The following is a 21,097-nucleotide window of genomic DNA, read 5'->3' on the forward strand; positions in this document are numbered from 1 at the left end:
ATAACTTTAATTACCTAAATAATGTCTCTAACACATTTAAATGATATATGTGATCCAAAAATACTAATAATCTTTCACTGGTCAAATATATATATCCTTACAAATGTGCGAGACTTTATGAATCCAAATATTTACATCTATTATTTCCAGCAATACATAAAATCAAAGTAGTTTTCAATATATTAACTATATGCTCATCAATGATTACTAATATTAGCATAATCAAAAAACACATACTTACCACTAAATGTGTAACATGAAAATTTCACATGAAGGTAGTCTATATATGTTTATTTTCTATTGGTTTTACTTTATCTTATATCATTCAACAATAGTATTATACAAAGGATAATAATCGAATATCAAACTTTATATATGATAATAAAAAAATATCCAAATACAAAAGTGTGTATATATAATACCAATTATAGAACGTAAAAGAGATAAATGACTAACTCTCACTAAACTAAAAACTCCTTAAATTGTTAAACATCGATATGAATAGCATGTTCATGAAAGACCTTGGTTGAAGACCCTTGTAGGAGGATCCACTATCATGGAGGGTGTCCATATGTGTTCTATGGAAATATGTCCACTTTGTACCCTTTCATTGAAAACTAGGAACTTGATGTCAATGTGTTCTAACATGGTCGAACTCCTACTATCGTTGGAATATAATTATTGATTTGTTGTCACAGTACAAATTTAGTGGTCTTTCAATTTCTTCCACAATTTGTAGCCTAATGACAAATTTCTTTAGCCAAATCCCATTATTAGATGTCTTGTGAAATTCTACAAATTTTGTAGTCATGGTAGATGAAGCGGTAAGAGTTTGCACAGAACTATGCTAAGAAACGACATCACCAACCAACACAAGACATATCTTGAAAAGGATCTCATACTATATTTGCATTCAACAAAATCAAAGTTAGAATATCCAATGTCTCCAACTGCTTTGACCTCTTAAATATATGCCTAGAATCCCAAATATATATGTTATTCCAAGTTTCTTTTTGGACACCAATTGAGACTAAATTTGTCCCCCTTAGCAACTGGAGTATCCTCTAACTTACATTCCTACATGTCAAATCTTTTAAGTACTTTTTAGACATTACTCTTTTATGATAATCCTAGAGTACCCGGAGATTGATCTCGATGTATCTAAATTTCTAATACAAAGAAGGTCTCACCAAAATATTTCATTTCAAAATTTCTTATCATAAATATCTTGGTTTCATGTAACATGCCTATATCATTGGTGGAAAGTATGATCTCATCAACATTTAACACATAAAAATGTTCTTGCTCCCACAAAATTTGATACATATAATTGTCAACAAGATTCATCTCGAAACCCAATGACATAATTATTTGATGAAATTTGTAGTATCATTGACGAGACGTTTATTTCAGTCTTTAAATGGATTTTGTCATTTTACAAAGCATATTCTTTGGATCTCTTGACACAAAGTTTCCTAGTTGCACCATATAGATTGTTTCATCAATGTTGTCATTAAGAAATGTCAACTTGACATTCATTTGGTGAAGCTCCAAATCATAATATACAACAAGAGTCATGATTATTCTAAAAGAGTTTTTTTTTTTTTTATGAAACAAGAGAGAATGTCTTTGTAACTTCAATCCATTAGCCATCAAGACGAGCCTTATACCTTTTCACATTACTTTTGGAATCTCTCTTAGTCTTAAATATCTATTTGCAACCAATGGGTTTCATGTCTTTTGGTAAAGAGACAAGTTTCCAAACCTTGTTATATTAGATGGATTTATACACCTCATTCATTTCTTCAATCCACTTTTTTGAGTTGGAATCTTGCATAGCTAGATGAAAATTGATTGGATAATCTTCCATCATACCATTATTTTTCTCATGTTCTTGGAAAAATACCACGTAATCATCTAAAATTACACTCTTTTTTCTCTCATGGCTCATGAAACATGTGCACTTTTTTTTCTTCTCTTGCTATAGTCTTTTTTCTTCTTGTACATAATACTAAATTAACTTATTAAGAAATCATTTCTCTTTTTGATAGTTATAATATATCTTAAACTAACCAAACTCTGAAGGCAAAGAAATAAATACTAAATGTATGAGCAAGACTTTCAACTTCTCAAGCTTTAGTACCTTATGTCTTGAACCAATATTTGACATTCTCTTAATGAATTTGCTCACATTTCTTTTGCCTTGATATTTTGTGGAAATCAAGGTCTAAAGAAAAGCACTTGTTTTCACCTTATCATTTTTTGCAACACGCTTTTCAATTTTTACAAGAAAATTTGTCACTTGTTATATTTTTGGAGATAATATCCTTAAAGACCTCATGAATGTTGCGCTTAATGATCATAAGACTTACGTAATTTAAGTGATCACATTTCTCATAATTTCTCCTTTCTTCAAAGGTACTAGAATTTGTAAAAGAAGTGGTTTTCTCACTTTTAATAGAATGTCAAGATCCATGCAGATAAGAACAATTTCCATGTTTTATTTACAGTCCTTAAAATTTGTTCTGTTAGGAACCATAAATGAATTTGATTAGTAGACACTAAAGCAATAATAGTTAAAAAGAAAATAAAACAAATAGCAATTGTACTCACATCATAAACAAAATTTAGTCATCAATGTTCAAATAATCGCATAACGCATCTCAAGATATATACCTAATGTAACATCAATATCAAGTCTTTAGACAATAATGTTAATTACTAGTAGTACTCTTGTTGTAATGATGAAAAAAAATGTCAAGCAATAAACCTCTCTTAGGATTGATTTATCATTGACAAGAAAAACCTCACAATCATTACAATTTTACCATCATAGGCTATGAAGCTTCAAGATGACAACTTTTTCATGCTTCACCATTTTAGACACAATTTATTAAATTGGACATAGTAGTGATATTGGACACGAAAATTGTGAAACAATCTACTCCTTGGACATGTGTGTCATAGAAAAATCACACAAAAAATGAATCAATCAAATAAACCCAAACAACAAATTTGATTCACCAAAGAGTCACTCAAAAAACAAAAATAAAAAAAAGGAAGAATAAAAAAATAAATTTTAAAGCGAGCAGAAAAATAATCATTTGTTGTAACTATAGACAAAATCAATAAAAATCGAAAAAATGTTCCATTTACAACTTGTACATTGAGTGTCTTGTACGAAGAAAGAAAGAAAAATTTAAAAAAAAAAAGAAAGAAGATTCACCAAGAAAAAAAATTTAATATAAAATCGTTAAAAAGTAAACTTTTTATTTTTCAACTTTCCTTTTAAGAAAACTATTTCTTTCTTCTTTCCATCAAATAATAATTAATTTAAAATAAAATATTCAAAATTTTATTTGCATTATATATGTGAACAAGTTTTATTAGAAGTTTTGTTTTCACATTCACACAATCTGAAAACAATTCAAATTAATGAAATTTGAACAAGTTTCACATATATTTAGAAATATATATTTTTTATCTTACTATTATATATATATATATATATATATATATATATATATTATATTATTGGATGGAAGAACTCTATCATCTTATTTTATATTTAATTTAATTAAATTAAACTATTTGATTTTACAAATATTTTATTTAAATTCAACTTTTTCTTATAGTTTATTTACATTACCTTTATTTTTTAATTTAAATTTAAAATTTGAATCATAATTTCTTATTTAATTATTATTATTATTATTATTATTATATATATATATATATATATATATATATATATATATATATATATATTTGTTATAGAAAATTAACATGGACTTTTGTTATAATGCAACTCTAGAGCAACACATTTTTTTGGTCATTCTCACTCTAATGACCACCTCATCACTTGAGCAACTCTTGTTGGAGCATTCTATCCAACACTTCAAAAATCACTTGATGGAAAAAAATCCAATAAGTTTTAAAGGACCCTTTGATTCAAAGCTCATGTCACATGCCATGCCATGCCACACATTCACGACAAGTGCCAACTACCTCCACGCCATGCTTATGTGTTTGAACAACACTTGATTCACAAGCCATATCACTTTAGGAGTATACTTCCAAATGAAAGAGAATCACTTAAGAATCTCTCTCATTCTCTCTCTCTTTCTCTTAAGCTATAAGCCAACACTTAAGTTAAACTTATATTCACTTAAGCAACCAACGTATCATTTGAGCAATATAAGGTGACCAATGCACATTTCTTGGGTGTCACTTGAGTGATAACATGTCACTCGAATGATATTCTACGCAAGAGTAGTTCCGACAACTCAAATAACCAATTTATCAAATGTTTTTATCCCTTAGAAGGATTATTCTCTTTCCCCAAACTCATTAACAAGGCAAGGTTTATGTTTACATTAATTACTACATTTAAACCAACCTTATACCCATTTAATAGTTCATATCACTAACATATCTACACATTTCGTACATCAAAAACATCCACAACTTGTAAAGAAGTGATATTGTTTGCGCTTACCTGAATTGGAACATCTTCTTATCCAACATTCCTTGAATAATATCTTTCAACTATCCAAATGACCAATGTAAGCTTCTAAAAACTAAATCCTACACCAACAACATCTCTTCATAAACATCAACTTGAAAATGAGAGTATAAAAGAACTTAAAACATTAACATGGTTCAATAAACTTACAAAAATTAAAGTTTTTAGGATAAATAGTTTGTTTAGTATAAGTATTTATATTTTGTTTTTAGTGCAATAAAAAAAATTACAATCTTAATACAAAAGTGTTAATTCCATTAGTTTTGTTTAAACTTTGTTAATGGTTAAGGTAATTAAACATGTGTTTAATTTTCAATAATTACCACGTGTGTTTACTAAAGAAAAAATTAAGGTTAATTAATATGCTCTTTAAAAAAAATAGATTTTAAATTAACAAAGCAAAAAGCACAAGTTCCTTCAAGGTTACCAAAACTATAAAGTTTTTGTGCTAAGACCGTAATTTTTTTCTTATTGTACTAACAACGGAATGTGTCAATACTAATCTTTGCTCTATACTTCTCTTGTAATGTGTTTTTTTTTTATTTCTTATGTTTTGAAATAGTATTTTAGTATTTTAGTCTATCAGTCTATCTACTTTAGTCCTCAAATGAATAGTAAGAAATATTGACTGTTCATTATTCTTTCAAGTTGCTTTAGAAATATAGATTGAATATAGTAGTGTGAAATTCTCAATGTTGGTAGACTACTCAATTAGAGGTTCAACTTGGAGGATGACCAATTGGAGCTAACGCTCCATAAGTGGGTTATATTGGCCAAGTTCAATTGTTTTTTTAGTAAAGGGTAAGTAATTTCAACTAGTTAAAATCATTTTTTTAACTAGTTCAAGTGTCCATAGTTATATGCCAACTCATGCTTACACATTTCAACTTATTGAAATGGGATTTAAACCTATTAAAATCTTGAAACATTCATTAGAAAGCTTGATTGTTTTGTTTCAATTGTTAGAAAATGTAAATTAATAGATTGATATCACTAAAGAGTGCATTCAAGTTATTTCAATAGATTGAAACACATTTCAACCAATTGAAATAGCCAATACACTTTGGATTACATAATTAAAACTATATTTTTTTATGGTTAAACACATGAATGGTTGTCGAAACAAATGGAAATTACAAAGATTTCAGAGTTGTGATATTTTCAAAGCTAAAAATACTTTTTAGATAGTTCTCTTTAGAAAAATATTTTCAAGATAAAGATTTGAGAATCGTTCAACATTTCACCATATGAAAATCACCTTGCTTTTGTTTATTGTGTGAGTTGTTTTCATAGTTGTTGCATTTAGATGATTTTGTTATTTTTGTAGTTTTCTTGATCACGACGATCAAGGTAAGCTTATGGAAGAGTTTCATAAGTGGTTGCTAATTTTATAGGGCTTAAGATCAAGTGTTTATATTGTTTTTCTTGGTTTTCTTGTTTTTCATGTAAATTGTAAATAAAAATGTGAATTTGGTGGATTGGTTTGGTCAGTGTGATTAAGCAAGTGGATTTAGTTTTTTTTTTTTAAAAAAAAAGTGAACTAATATAGATCTATTGTGTTCTTCTTTCCTTATAATATTTACATATATTTAGTCTTGAATATATTGTCTTTGATTTGAAAAAAGTTGATATATTATCTTAAAAATCTCATTTAAGATTCACTTCTTGGACTGATTGATTCACATAAAATCTTACCAGTGCTTTATAGTTTAGAAAAATTGTTAAAATCTTTGAAGGTTAAGTTCACTCCCTCTTGAACTCAATTTATTTTTCAACAATTGGTATCAAATTTGTTTCTTAAAAGCTGTTGTAAAATATTATTATTTTATTGCAATTGAAAGTTGTGCAACGTCCATAAACTTTTGCAACATTAATATTTTTATTAATTAGCAACAATCAAATTTTTAAGTGTTGCATCGGTCAAATTATTTATTTATTTATTATCTTTTATTGATTTTATTCTTCCCTAACTCTATAAATAGAGAACTCTTTCTCCATTCCAAAACACATCCCAAATAAGTCTTCTCTCATTCTTCTCTCCTCCTCTCTTCTAAAATTATACTAGGTATAAACTCTTTATAAAGTTTTCTTGCTAGTTCTGTGATCCTCGAATACTTTTGAGAAGTTCAGTTCTTGTTGTATTCTGGGGAACTCGCGCAATACACCGCGAGTAAGTCCTTAAGGATAGTGATCTACACCCCTCAGGAAATTGCGGATAGAGATTTGGTCAGTATTTTTACTACAATTTTAAGGACTTATATTTCAATCTCATTACTGTCAAAAGTCAAAAAGGTATGGAAAGCTTACTTTTATTTTAATGGTTTTACTGTATGATTAATTTGAAGGTTTCTTTGAATTTCTTTTTAAGTGTGGAAGCTAATAGCATGTGTGATGATAATTATGATGGTCTTATGTTTGATTATATTTATGTAATTATTAGTATGATTTTGAATACTTTGATTAGTGATTAGATATGTGTGCTTGTGTAGATTGTTTATTTGTAGCCTTTGTATCTTGAAAAACTTTATTCTAAGATCAATAGTTATGGGTTCTCGGTTTTGACAAAGAAAATCATGAAAATTCTTATTGTAAAAAAAGGTAAAGCTTTGGAAAATTGTTTACATAAAAGGGAGGATTTGTGCTCTGAAGTTAAAAGAATGTTACCCAAGGTTCATGAAGGGCATTCATGAGTGTAACGTTCCATTTCTTGGCAACGTTCCAATTCTTGGGGAAGTTCCATTTCTTGCCAAGAGTTGTTTTTGCACCTAGCTCTATAAATAGAGCTCTTTCCCCGTTTCAAGATACATCAATCTTTTCATTCTTCTCTCCTCCTCTCTTCTAAAATTATTCTGGGTATAAACTCTTTATAGAGTTTTCTTGCTAGTTCTATGACCCTCAAATACATTTCGAGAAGTTCTTGTTGTATCCTGGGGGACTTGCGCAATACACTGCGGATAAGTCCTTAAGGACAGTGAATTTACACGCCTCAGGAAATTGCGGTTCAAGATTTTGTAAGCATTTTTACTACAAAAGCTACTCAGCATTTCTAAACTTCTTTTTAGAATGGCCGAGGAAAACATTCCTCTCGATCAAGGTGCTTTAATGAATAAGCCACCTATATTTTCATGGAAAACTATACTTTTTGGAAGGTTAAAATGAATATTTTCATTGAATGAATTAATAAAAGTATTTGGGATTATATAATTAATGGTCCTTACATTCCTGAATATGTTCTAAATGGTATGGAAAAAGAAAAACAAGGGTATGATCATGATCAAGATTAACAAAGAAAGGTCTAATATGATTGTAAAGTTAAACATATCATAACTTCTACATTGAATCTTTATGAACTTTTACATATCTCTCATTACAATAGTGCTAAGAAAATCTGAAACAATTTGGAAGTAGCACGTGAAGATACAATAAATTTGAAAAGAGCAAAAAAATATTTTTTGATTCAAGAACATGAAATGGTTAAAATGCAACAAGGGGAAACTAACTCAAATGTGCATAAAACCATATCTTTAGGACTTGGCAAGTTTTTTGAGAAAATGGAGTTGAATGAAAAAGTTTTGAAATCTTCAAAACTCAAGCTTATCTTGTATCATTCTTGCATCTTTGTTTAGAAGCTTGGAGGGCAAGGGTTGGATATGAACATGCAAGCTAAATAGGAAAGTTATCATAAGAAAAGTTGGAGATGAACAAGTGATGAAGATGTTGATGAAGGAATTGATGAAAATAAATGACCCCTTTTGTGAAAAAGTTCAATATATTTATAATGAAGAAATAGAGTCAAGGATTTCAAACATAAAAAGATATAATAAAAGCTTTGTTTTTATTTCTCCTAACTTCACTTAATTTGCTTATGAAAATCAAAGTCATATAAAAATGGAATGAACATATGTGAAATATACAAACAAGTTTGGTGATAAGAAATATGAGAAACCTTCTAAAGTTAAAGAGTATATCTAGCATGGGATGAGAACGTCCTATCTTCCTCTAGTGAATCTTCAAAAATAATGAAGAAAAAAATTTATACTTGATGGTTGATTGTAAAACTAGTGTAAATTCGTCTATTTATGAAATTAGTACAAATTATTATGATTTACTAAATGTATTAAAGAATGGGCTTGAAATAGACTCAAATATAAGTTAGCTTATTCTAACAATAGACTCAAATATATAATAATTGGCTTGAAAATAAAGTAAGTGAGCTAAAAAAAATTAAAAAATTCAAATTTTGATTTTTAAAGCCTTGAATTCATTTATAGTAACTCCACATCCAAAATAAAAAAATAAAATGTTGTTAATCATTATAGTGGTTGTAAAGTTTTGAAAATTCAAATTGAGTATTTGAACAAAACTCTTACAAAATTTATTATAGGAAGAGTCATTAGTTAGTCTCTCATAAAAAAAATGTTTGATAGATAAAACGATAGAAAACATGTCTATATTCAAATTAATTAATACATTCTTTAATAACTTTATATGTTATAATCAAAAAAGAAAACTCTGGCTAGAAAGATATAAGACCTCATATATTAACATAAATCACCTAGATAAACTCATCTCCAATAATTAGTTGTTGATATCAAAACTCAAATTTAAAAAGAATAAAAATCATCATACTTGAAAAAGGAAAACAAACCACAATTTCTATTAATATGAAAATTGTTGTTTCAATCATACAAACCTTTTTACACAAACTTGTTTAGTCCTTCAGTGTATTGTATTGATGAAAAGTATTATCCTTTTCGCATTTTCAATATTCTAAAGATTCTCCATTTTTATTTAAGATTCTTCTTTTCTTTTTCTCCTTCATATGTTTCTTCACTGATAATTACATTTTATCACGTAAAATGTATTGTTTATTTGTGTTAAAAAATAAAAAGTATTTAAATGATTTTTTTTCTATATATTTACTAGAAGATAATGTTTTGTATATCAATATTATAATTATAATTTATATTATATACAGTATTTTATAAACTGCTATTCAATAATTATTGTAATTAATCATCCGTTGAAAATTAGATCGTTGTTACTCGTTATTAAAAAAAAGCACATTTTTTTTACATCAAAAAACAAGATTAATACTAAAATGGCAAAAGCAAGACACAACAAATATGTTTGGAAAAGATAATAGCAAACTAAAGTATTCAGAAGTAGTTTCCTTAACTTATTCAAAAGGTTCCTGCACAATACAGACTTTTCAATAAATTTCCACAGTAAATAAAACTATTAGAAGAACCAAACCTTCTTAAAAGGTCAAACTCAATCCTTAACACTGTTTCACTTTGTCCCTTTTGATTGGTACAAAGTATTTTATTTTGAAATTCATTTACTAAAGTAAGGAAAATATTCTTTTAACAATTTGTTTTTATAATTTTTAAATATATGAACCAATAAAATAGTAATACATTATTTTTTGTAAAAAAGTTGTTAAAATAAATTACTAACATATCATAATTCTAAAGTAAATAATAAGGATAATGATACTTGGACAACATTTTTTTTACAACATTTGAATATCATCTATGTGTCATTCTGTGATTGGTTCAAAATTACTTCATAATCAATCATAATAATCATAAACATCATCATGAACCAATAACAGAATGACACATAGATGATGTTCAAATATTGTCAAAAAATGTTATCTAAATATCATTATCCAAATAATAATGATAGGAACGTATAGAACCCTTGATTTTTGACAAAATTCAGACGAAAAGATAAGTAGCGATTGAAAAACGGAGTAAAAAGCATGTCTTTCTTTGGATAATGATACTTAGACAACATTTTTTTGACAATATTTGAATATCATCTACGTGTCATCATGTGATTGGTCCAAAATTACTCCACAATAAATAATAATAATCATAAACACCATTGTGAGATGATTTTGGACCAATCACAAAATGACACGTAAATAATATTCAAATATTGTCAAAAAAATATTGTCTAAATATCATTATCCTACTTGTTTCGAGAAAAGAAAAGATTTAGCCGTCACAGCATATCATTGATGCACATGTATGGAAATGGCCATATACGAAGCGAAACGGATAATGTCTGAGAAAAGATTGTTAGTTTCTGAATATCAGTGTCTAAGGTAGATATCCTAAATTAGTTGTGTGGGAAACACCACGTTTATTGTTTTTCTATCACTCTTTATCCATCTGTTTCCTTCCTTCTTGTAAATTTATGATAAGGAAAATAGATACATACACATAATGCAATACGTAGGATTAGCAAATGCCAATGTACTGTTGCTGTTGCTAAATCTATTACTTCAACTCAACCTTTACTACTATGAAATCTTTCTGGGTCCCTCCATCTAGACCCACATGTGATTTTAAACTTTCATGCTAATTAATTATTGTTGCCCATTTATAGCACATACACATGTACACAAATTTATTTATATATATATATATATATATATATATATATATATATATATATATATATATATATATATATATATATATAACTTTCACGGTAATTAAAAAGAATATTGATGTTAGTATGTGATTAACATTAAAATGAACCAGTAAAAAATTTAAATTTATGAAGGAAGAGGCAAAGAGTCATTTTAGGTAATTGCATTTTATACATCTGACAGTTATTAAAAAGGGCATGTGTGTTTAATTATCTTAATTATTAACAAATTTCAAACAAAATTAATATAATTAATTTTTTTAGTAAAACCGTATTTTTTATTATTATATTAAAATCGACATATATCAATATTTTATGTAATGAACCACCTATTTACTCAAAAATTAAAAAATAAATAATGAAAAAAACTTAATTAAAGATTTTTTCCTCAAAATTGATATGCTAGACTTAATGAAACAAAAAAAAAATATATTAATAGATATTTTTGAGTTATGAGATAAGATATAATAAATATGGTCTAGTTGGAGTTTTTTTTTTAAAAAAAAGGAAAATATAGTTAGTGTAAACATTTATAAATAAATGTAACATTTACAAAATATCATAAGTTATACATGCATAATGAAATATATACTTGTAACATTTTCTTAAAGCATTGTAAAAATAAGAGTTAGGTAAGACTTTTTTTTCATACCACCTTTTAAAATTAATTGTAAACAAATTGTCATCAGTTGCTAATGTATAATAATATATTTACAAACATGTCTTGTTCTTCGTTAATAGTCATGCTTATCTCATCAAACTCTATAATGGTGTGTTTATTTACTTTTCTACCTTCGCTTTAATTTTCTTAATAAATCATTATAAATCTTTAACAATAAAACAACTTACTCAATCATAAGTAAAATTTAAAAAATTATGCATAATAAAAAAATAAATGACATATAATTATTGCATGTACATTCCAATATGATGAAGATTCTCGTCCAACATGTTGTGTGGATGTTTTAGGTTGTTTTGTGTTTTTAGTGGGCAATGGCAATGAGAAATCCATTAGTGGTGTTGTGCTCAATAAATCGTGTGATAAGGTCTCACTTATTGATAGAGAACTCATTAAAACATGTAGTTGGGCTCAATCGATGGAAAAAACATTGTAGGATTTGTTAATTATTATTGGACTTCGATGAATGAAGAAGCCACTCTAAGATTTATTGATAATAAAGAATTACTTAAAACTTGTTATTGAAGTGTTAATTTTTATAAATTTGGAAATCACTTCACCTTTGACATGGTTACATATTTATGAGAAATAAAGTGTTGTCACTCAACATACCATATTACACAAATTATTATGTAATTAAAAAAATTATTTTAACTATTATTGACTTTTAGTTTGTTTTATTTCAAGAAATTTGTTACACAATTTTTTATTTTTCTTTTTTATTAGTTGATATTCATCAAATTTATTTAGATTCTTAAAGTATTTTATTTTTTGTCTTTATATTTTCAAAAATAAAAAACGTTATAATTACCGTAAAAATTTCAAGATGCGTAATTTTATATTATTTTACATGATTACATGATATTTATGTAATTATTTTTGTTACTTTACTTCAAAATGTACCAAATTTTTTCTTATTATTTGATATTAAATAAAAGAAAATGTATATTTTTGACAAGGTGACTTGGAATGAGCTCATATGAGAAAAATATTAAGTGGTCTTAGAGATTTTAGATTGTAATAAGATAGGATCGTTTTATAATTCTTGAAATATTATTTGAAAACACGTATCACTATTTTACTTGAGAAAAAGAGTGAGCTACTTAGTGAAGAGGTTGCTAACCTTCACCCTCTTTCAGAAGTGGATTCAAACCACTAATTCTATATTTTAATAGATCTTGAAAATATAATATTTTATTTGTCTATAATATTGTTATTATTGTAAAAAAAGAAATCATTGGAATAATATAATTAAAACTTATATATAATTCTCAAAATATGAACATACTCGTTATATTATACATATAAGTTACTTAAATCAACTTAAGAGAATCTACTATTAACACAAGTAGATGAATTGATAAGTTGACTCAAACCTATTTTCTTTACACGAATTATATTATTTTTAAAATATTTTTATTATTTAATTTATTTTTTAAAGTTGGAAAGATTGAGTTAATTTAGAAAAATGTAGATAGAACACGAGCTCTTAGATAAATTAACTTAACAAGATGATTCGTGTTAAGTTCATAAATTATAATATAATAATAATTATTTCGGTAAGGATTTTGTGGGACCGAGACATTAACTTTTCTAACGCGTCTTCCTTGTCTTTAATCGCCTGAATTGCCTATCTTTCTTGAGTTTGGGATGTCTGCTTCTTTATGGTCGTTCGGTCTTTTGAGTGGACCGTTCGGCTTCCAGTGTTGACCACCTGGTCTTCTTTTTGACAGAGGGGGGAGGTATCTGCAAAAGGCACTCTGACACTCAAGTTAGGCGCATATTGAAGAGCCTCGGATCTTTAAATATTTAATCGAATGATGTTGCTATTGAGTATTTGGATCTTGTAGAGCGTAAGTAGAATGTGAAGGGAACGTACCTGGCTTTTGGCTATTTATAAGTCATCTCACGGATCTAATCTAATACAAGTCCTATAAATATAAACAGAATTACCTTAAAATTTGGTCAGTTGCTCATAGACAGCTTTATCAATATCTTTAATCAGATATCTTTAATCATTCTGCTATTATTTGCTAGATTACTGGCCCGATTACTTATTGGCCCATTAACGCATTGGTCTTGCCGGATGTCATACTATACATAATGCCCCCTAAGTCCGAGTTGAAACAACAAAAGTCTATGTCAATAAAACATGATAGTATTGTTTAATCGATACGCCCACGAATTGATTGTTCCCGCTCATAGTCTCGACTACGGTTGTGATTATGTTTTCGTCCCTGCTCCTCCCCTCGGTATGACCGTTCGGGACTTCTGCGCAGAGATCTTCCTCTAGGGGGCTTCTTCCTTGAGCTCCTTCTTCCTTCATATACTTTTGTAGAAGTCCTGCTTGGATGAGCCTTTCTATTTCATCCTTCAATGCTCCACATTCTTTTGTGGTATGACCATGGTTTAGATGAAACTGACAATTCTTCCCGTTCGTCAGCGTTTTTTGGAGAACACTTCTCTTGGATTGTAAGAAGCTCAACATTGAGGGCTTCTTCGAGAACTTTTGCCCTGAATGCGTTGAGGGTTGTACAATGATTAAATCTAGGCATTCGGACAAAATATTTGTAAGGAAGGCCTCTATTTTTATCGTTATTGTTGAACGTTTGTCTACTATCCTTTCTCTTTCCACCTGCATCAACTTCTTGTTGTTGTTTTCTTTGTGAGATTCACATATTCTCCATATGGATGAACTCAACTACTTTTTCTTGTAGCTCTTCCATAGTTTTTGGTGGTCGCACATACAATTTTTCAACAAAATATCTTGGTCTCGGGCATCAAGGCAAATTGTTGATAATAAAAGAGTGATTAACCTCTTTAACCCACCGTGTGATTTCAGTATACCTTTTCATAAAGGCCTTCAAACTTTCCTCTTTCTCCTGTTTAGTATTTACCAATTCCGCCGGTGTTGTCTCCTGTTTCTGATTGGAGGCATATTGCCTTCTAAAGAGAGTTTCCAGGTGGCGAAACAATCCATTATGTTTAGGGGAAGAGTGGTATACCACTCCAATGCCTTGTCCTTGAGTGATAAGGAGAAGGCTCTGCATATGACCGGATCATTATCCGTGTAGAAAGCCATTGCGTTGGTAAAGATCTTGAGATGATTGTCGAGATCTGTCGAGCCATCATACTTCTCTAACACGGGATGATTCTTCTCTGGCATTAGAGTTTGCATGATGGTTGTCATAAAATGGAGTAAACTGGTTGGCCGAACAGTTTGGAAGGGCAATGGTTCTCTCCTTCCTCCATTGTTCGGGTTGGTGTGTAAGGAGGGCTACTGATTACGACTTCCATGGTTTTCGTTCTCTTGGTTTGAAGCGGACCGCTCGATATGGACTCGTTCCGTCCTTAGCGTCGTGATCTCCTTTGCGTGCTTTCGCTGCATCTCTTGTTGTACTTGCATCTGCGCCTGTATGGTTCTTGCTTGTGCTTGTATCTATGCTTACATCTACGCTATCAAATCTCCAGTGTTATGTTGCTTGTCCATGCTCCTTGTGGCCACCATTTGGGCGTCTTCTGCTTGCTCTCAACCCCATGGTGGGCGCCAAAAAGTTTCGGTAAGGATTTTGTGGGACCGAGACATTAACCTTTCAAACGTGTCTTCCTTGCCTTTGATCGCTTGAAAGGCTTGAATCGCCTATCTTCCTTGAGTCTGTGACTCCCGCTCCTTTATTGTCGTTCGGTCTTCTAAGTGGGCCGCTCGGCTTTCGGTGTTGACCGCCTGGTCTCCTTTTTTATAGAGGGGGAGATACCTACAAAAGGCACTCTGACGCCCAAGTTAGGTGTATATTTAAGAGCCTCAACTCTTTAAATATTTAATGGAAGATGTTGCTATTGAGTATTTGGATCTTGTAGAGGGAATGTACCTGGCTTTTGGCCCTAACTTTGTATTTATAAGTTATCTCATGGATTAATATGATACAAGCCCAATAAAATATAAACAGAATTTCCTTAAAATCCGGTCGGTTGCTCATACACAGCTTTATCAATATCTTTAATCAAATATGTTTAATCATACCGCTATTATTTGTTAGATTACTGGCCAATTACTTATTGGTCCATTAACGCATTGGTCTTGTCGGATATCATACTATACAATAATAATAATAATTATTATTATTATTATTATTTAATTATTATATTATTATTATTATTTTATTATTATTATTATTATAAATAACTACATAAATTTAACTATTTAGACTTTGTTTTTCTTTAGATTTTTTATTGTTGTAAAATCATTAATAATTCCGTACTAAAGATTTTCTTAAAGTACATATTAAATCTATTTTTGACATAGTAGATCACAAACAATATTTCAACAATTTTGACTTTTAAAAAACTTGTTTAAGCATGTGTAGTGGTAATAAGAATAGTTAATACCAGTTATTCGGGAATTAGCGTGTGCATTACTTGATTCGTGTTCTTTAAACCTCTGAGAGAAAGATTATTCTCAATATTAAAATATTCTAAGTTATTTTCTTTGTGACTATTACCTAAATGCTTGCAGAAAAAGCACAACATTTTATCCAATTATTTTTGAATAAACAATTTAACTCCTCCTATCTTGCACTTTCCCATTAGAAAAACAATAGATGAAATGTGAAAAATGAGAACATTGACAATTAACATCACTCTTTTAGGATTATGTTCGAAACATTATATCATATTCTGTTGAAATTTAATAGTATTAGAAACAGTTTTCAGATTCATGAAGAGTTAGAATTATTCATGAAGAGTTTCAACCATTCATGAAGAGTTACAATTATTCATGAAGAGTTATCATTCATGAAAAGTTACAATCATTCATGAAGAAATGTAACTAATCAGAATATGGTATCTCTTAGATTTGAAAAATGCCTGATCAACATCTATATAAAAGGATCTTGTGCTCTATTGAAAGATGAGACTTGAGAGACTTTTTCTCTATATTCGGTCATTCTCTTAACACAAATCAATTTTTGAGAAACATATTCTTGTTTAACAGTAATACTAAGAGTGAGTATCATCGTTGTATTTCTTTTTTTATCTCAAAAGCGAATTTCGTGAAATATTACTTTTAGAAAATTGTGTATTTACGTCTAGAAAAATATATCAAGTCTACATTGTTATTATTAGAAAATTGTTCCAACAATTATAAATGTCTAATATAGATTGTTCTTCCATATAAGTAGGGATATATTATGAATGATTATAAAATTATATGTGAGAAAAGCATAAAAGAATGATTATAAAATTTCAAACAATCGTTGGTCTCACCTTATGGAAGGAGTAACAAAAATATAAGTGAGTATTATAAAGTTTTTGGATCATATAACGTAAGAGGTCGATATCAAATAATATTAATAAAATAATAACCAATTGTATATAAAAATTAGGATAACATAAAACTTTAATTGATATATCAAGTATTCTATAAATATATAATATTAAAAAATATTAGGACATAATCAAATTATCTTAATTTAATTAAATATATAATTAATATGTGAATATTTACCTCATCAAATATATATTATAATATTTTTCAACTATTTTATATCAGTAATATTGAATGGACATAGAAAAAAATTATAATTAAAATATATATGGTAAAGTAAAAACAGTTTTTAAAAAAATCTATATTAATAACTTTTAACTCTATTAAAATATTATGGAATGTATAAATTTTTGTACATTTTTTATGTGAATTTATATACATTTTAAATATTTTTATTATTTCTTTATATCTCCTTTTAGTAAAAAAAATAGGTACAAAAGTTTTGACAAATAAAACATAATATATATATATATATATATATATATATATATATATATATATATATATATATATATCAATAAATTATTAAGATAAATAAAACATATTTTTAATGTGTTATATTTAAGAAAGGGGCACAAGAAAGTTTGCACAATTGTTGAATTGAACATTTACGGTTGTAGAGTGCATATATTTTTCAAAGTAGAGATTTGATCGGCTAAGTCATTATTGAAGTGTGACATTTAGTTATCCTATTAAGTAAAGAGAAGGTAATGATATTTTGACACCCAGAATCTTAAAATTTTTTTACAGTGTCACATATCACATTTTGGGTGGTTTACGTGTTTTAAAAAAAATAAAATGATAGAATGACGTGGATTCAATGTGTAGTAACAGACCTGATATCAATGTATAAATAAGTGGGTAGTTTAGGCTAACTTTTAGTAGGAGGAGTTGAATTCCACAGTTTATTTTTAATCAATTTTATTGAATAATATTCATTAATTATCATTTAAGAACACATTTATATCGAAGTTCATCCCGAAGGAAATGTTTTTCTTTAAAGTGATGGTGCAGAAAGGAAAGTGGTAGCAACGTACAAATAACTGAGTAATTTAAGCTAACTTTTAGCACAAAAAGGGTATCTTTGAATCTGCCACCGCTTCCTTTGGTCATTTTATTTTTTAAAATACGTGGATCACCCAGAATGTGACACATGGTGGTGTCAAAAATTTGTCACATTCTGGATGTCAAAGTATCGTTACCCTAAAAAGAATGCTCTCTCTATTAGTTACAATTTTCTACTTTGTAGTGGTATCATATAATTTATCCTTAATAATCTCTCGTTTTTATTGAGAAAAACAATGCCAGTTATGTGAAATTGTGCTTATACAAAGAATTTCATTTATAAAACATTCAGATATATTGAATTTGAATTAGATCACATTTTAAAATTTTCATTTTTTAAATTGAATTTAAATTCATTTTATTTTAAATTGTTTCATTTTTCAATTATTTTGTTTAGATAAGGTAATTTAAATTTAGTGAATTTTAATATTTTTGTTGGTTAAGTATTTCAATTAGTATCAAATTAAAAAAAAAAAATTGGGCCTAAGTTGGTCCAAGTCATGCTAAGCTCACATTCAATTAAGGCGGGGCAGATCAACATTCATTTGAGTTTGAGTTTACCCACGTATAGTCGAGTTGGCCTAACACGATCAAGACCAAGCCAATCTGGGTCAAGCTAAGTATGTCCAAGCTCATGTCAAGTTGATTCAAGTCATTTTTGGCTCAGTCGAGTTGAGTTGATGTAGTTGAGTCGAGTCAGCTTAGGCAAGCTAAATCTAGCCAAGTCAGCTTGGACTAAGGTTGAGATGAATTGGCTACGATCAAGGTCGAGTCGAGTCTAGGCCAGTTGAATCTAGTCAAGTCAACCTGGGCAAAGCCCATATTTAGTAAGTCAGGATAAGTCCACATTCATCGAAGACCAAGTCGACCATATCCTAAACAATATTCAAGCTAGCTCAAGTTGAGTAAGTTAGAGCAAGTTGTGTAGAGCCAAGTTAGTCTAGGCCTAGGTCAAGCTTCGTCAGCCCAAGCTAAAGTTAAGTCAAGTTGGGTTGCTTAGTCTTCACTCGAGTTGGGTCCTAATCTAGTTAAGACCAAGTCAGGCCTAACCCAATAAATCCTAGGTCAAGTTGAGCCTATGTTAAGTCAAGCTTAGGTCAAGTTGAGTTAGTCTCAACCTAAGTTTAACTGAATTATCCTAGCCCAAGTTGAGTTGAGTCGACCTCGATTCAGGTCAAACCGATTTAACTTCGCTCGATCAAGCTAAGCTACCCCAAGCCGATTGAGCTGAAATGACCTAGGTCAAAGTCAAGTTGAATCAATCTGAGTCCAAGTCAAGTTGTATTAACCAATATCTAAGTCAAGTTGAATCAACCTGAATCTAAGTCAAGTCAAGTTAGAGTGACATCGCGTATAATCAAGTTAGGTTAAACCCATGTCAAGTTTGGTTAGGTACATTTTGGTTGGATCTAAGTTAGATTGACTCAATGTGAGATTAAAAAAAATGGATCAAATTTAACTAACTTGAGTTGGACTAAAACATCACATCTTAAATTAAGTTGAATTTATCTAATTTAGGTTAAGCTGCTCAATTCAAACTATGTCGACCTAACCTTAAAATACTAAAATATAAAATATGAATTTGAAAATAATTTTTTTTTTCAAATTCTTATTTTTAAAATAAAATTTAAAACCCTTTAATTTAATCCAATTATTCTAACGAAATTATAAAACTTCATCTTTCTCCAAAAATTTTTACCCACACAACATATTTTGTTTTAAACATTTAAATTCATTAAAAAATAATTACCCTCCAAACCGAAGATAAAAGAACGATTACAATTTCTAACAATTTTTAAATGTCACACTGCATGATGGAAGGAGTAACAAAAAAATGATAGGTAGTTTCATAGTTCAATTTTAAGATTTTAACGAAATAAAAGAAGACATAATTTTGAATAGTATATGGTAAATAAAAAAAGTTAAAGAGAGATAGACGAGAAAAAAGAGAAAATGATGAAGTTTAAATATTTGTTTCAGTTCATAATACGAAAATTTTAGAAAATTGTGTTATATATTCATAATTATCTCCTTAATGTAAAGCATTTATCACCTCTTCAATTTTCAAAATAATTGATTTGGGTAGTGGAAACATCCCTTATATATCATCTATAAATATTTTATTGATAAATTATTATCTTATTATAATTATTTTATTTTTCTAATATATACGTATATATATATATATATATATATATATATATATCAATTTAATCGTCATCATTCACTTCGAGGCCCTTAACACAATTAAATCACTATACCACAATTAAAAACCATTATTATTGTAAGTACTATTATACAAGTATATGATTAAATTAATTTATTTTAAAGTTTAAAACAAGAAAAAATTATAATAAAATATGGAAAACTATTTTTTTCTTTCTAAAAAAACTATATTAATAAATTTTAAAATAATTGATACAGTCTTTTTAATTTATTACATTAATTTTTTTTATATATCAAGCACAATTTATGTTAGTATTTGAGTTATTTACACATTTTGACACATTCTCATTTTAATGTTAATTAAGAAACATGTTTAACACATGAAAAAGATTTGATGTAATTGAGTTAAAATGATTATTTCTATTCATTTTTAAAGTTTGAGAAATAAAATATATCAATGATTTCGACAAAAACTTATTCTAATTTTATACCAAAGTTGAGCAACTAAAAATATATTTAATTTAAAAAATATTAATGCAGTAGTAATTTATAGCCACCTTAAAATTCAACTTTTAAAGATATTCTTACTTAATAACATTTGTTAGTATGAAAATTGAAAATGATACACTGTCAATTCAATATGACCCACCATGGGTTCGAAATGGATTGTGTTTGAAAAAAATGAAATTTGTTTATATATGTTAATTTTCAACCCGACTCACTTAAAACTTGGCTTACCCACCGGATTGAACCCGTGGTAAACTGAGTTGGCTCACAATTCCACCTAATTTAAGTTAATTACTTTTTATTTTATGTTTCAATATTATTAGTTAATATTTGTTTTATTGTAGTATAAATGTGAATAAAGAAAAATATGTTTCAAGAGAACAAAATA

The sequence above is a fragment of the Vigna radiata genome, unplaced genomic scaffold, assembly GCF_000741045.1.
Source record: "Vigna radiata var. radiata cultivar VC1973A unplaced genomic scaffold, Vradiata_ver6 scaffold_146, whole genome shotgun sequence".
NCBI lineage: Eukaryota > Viridiplantae > Streptophyta > Magnoliopsida > Fabales > Fabaceae > Vigna > Vigna radiata.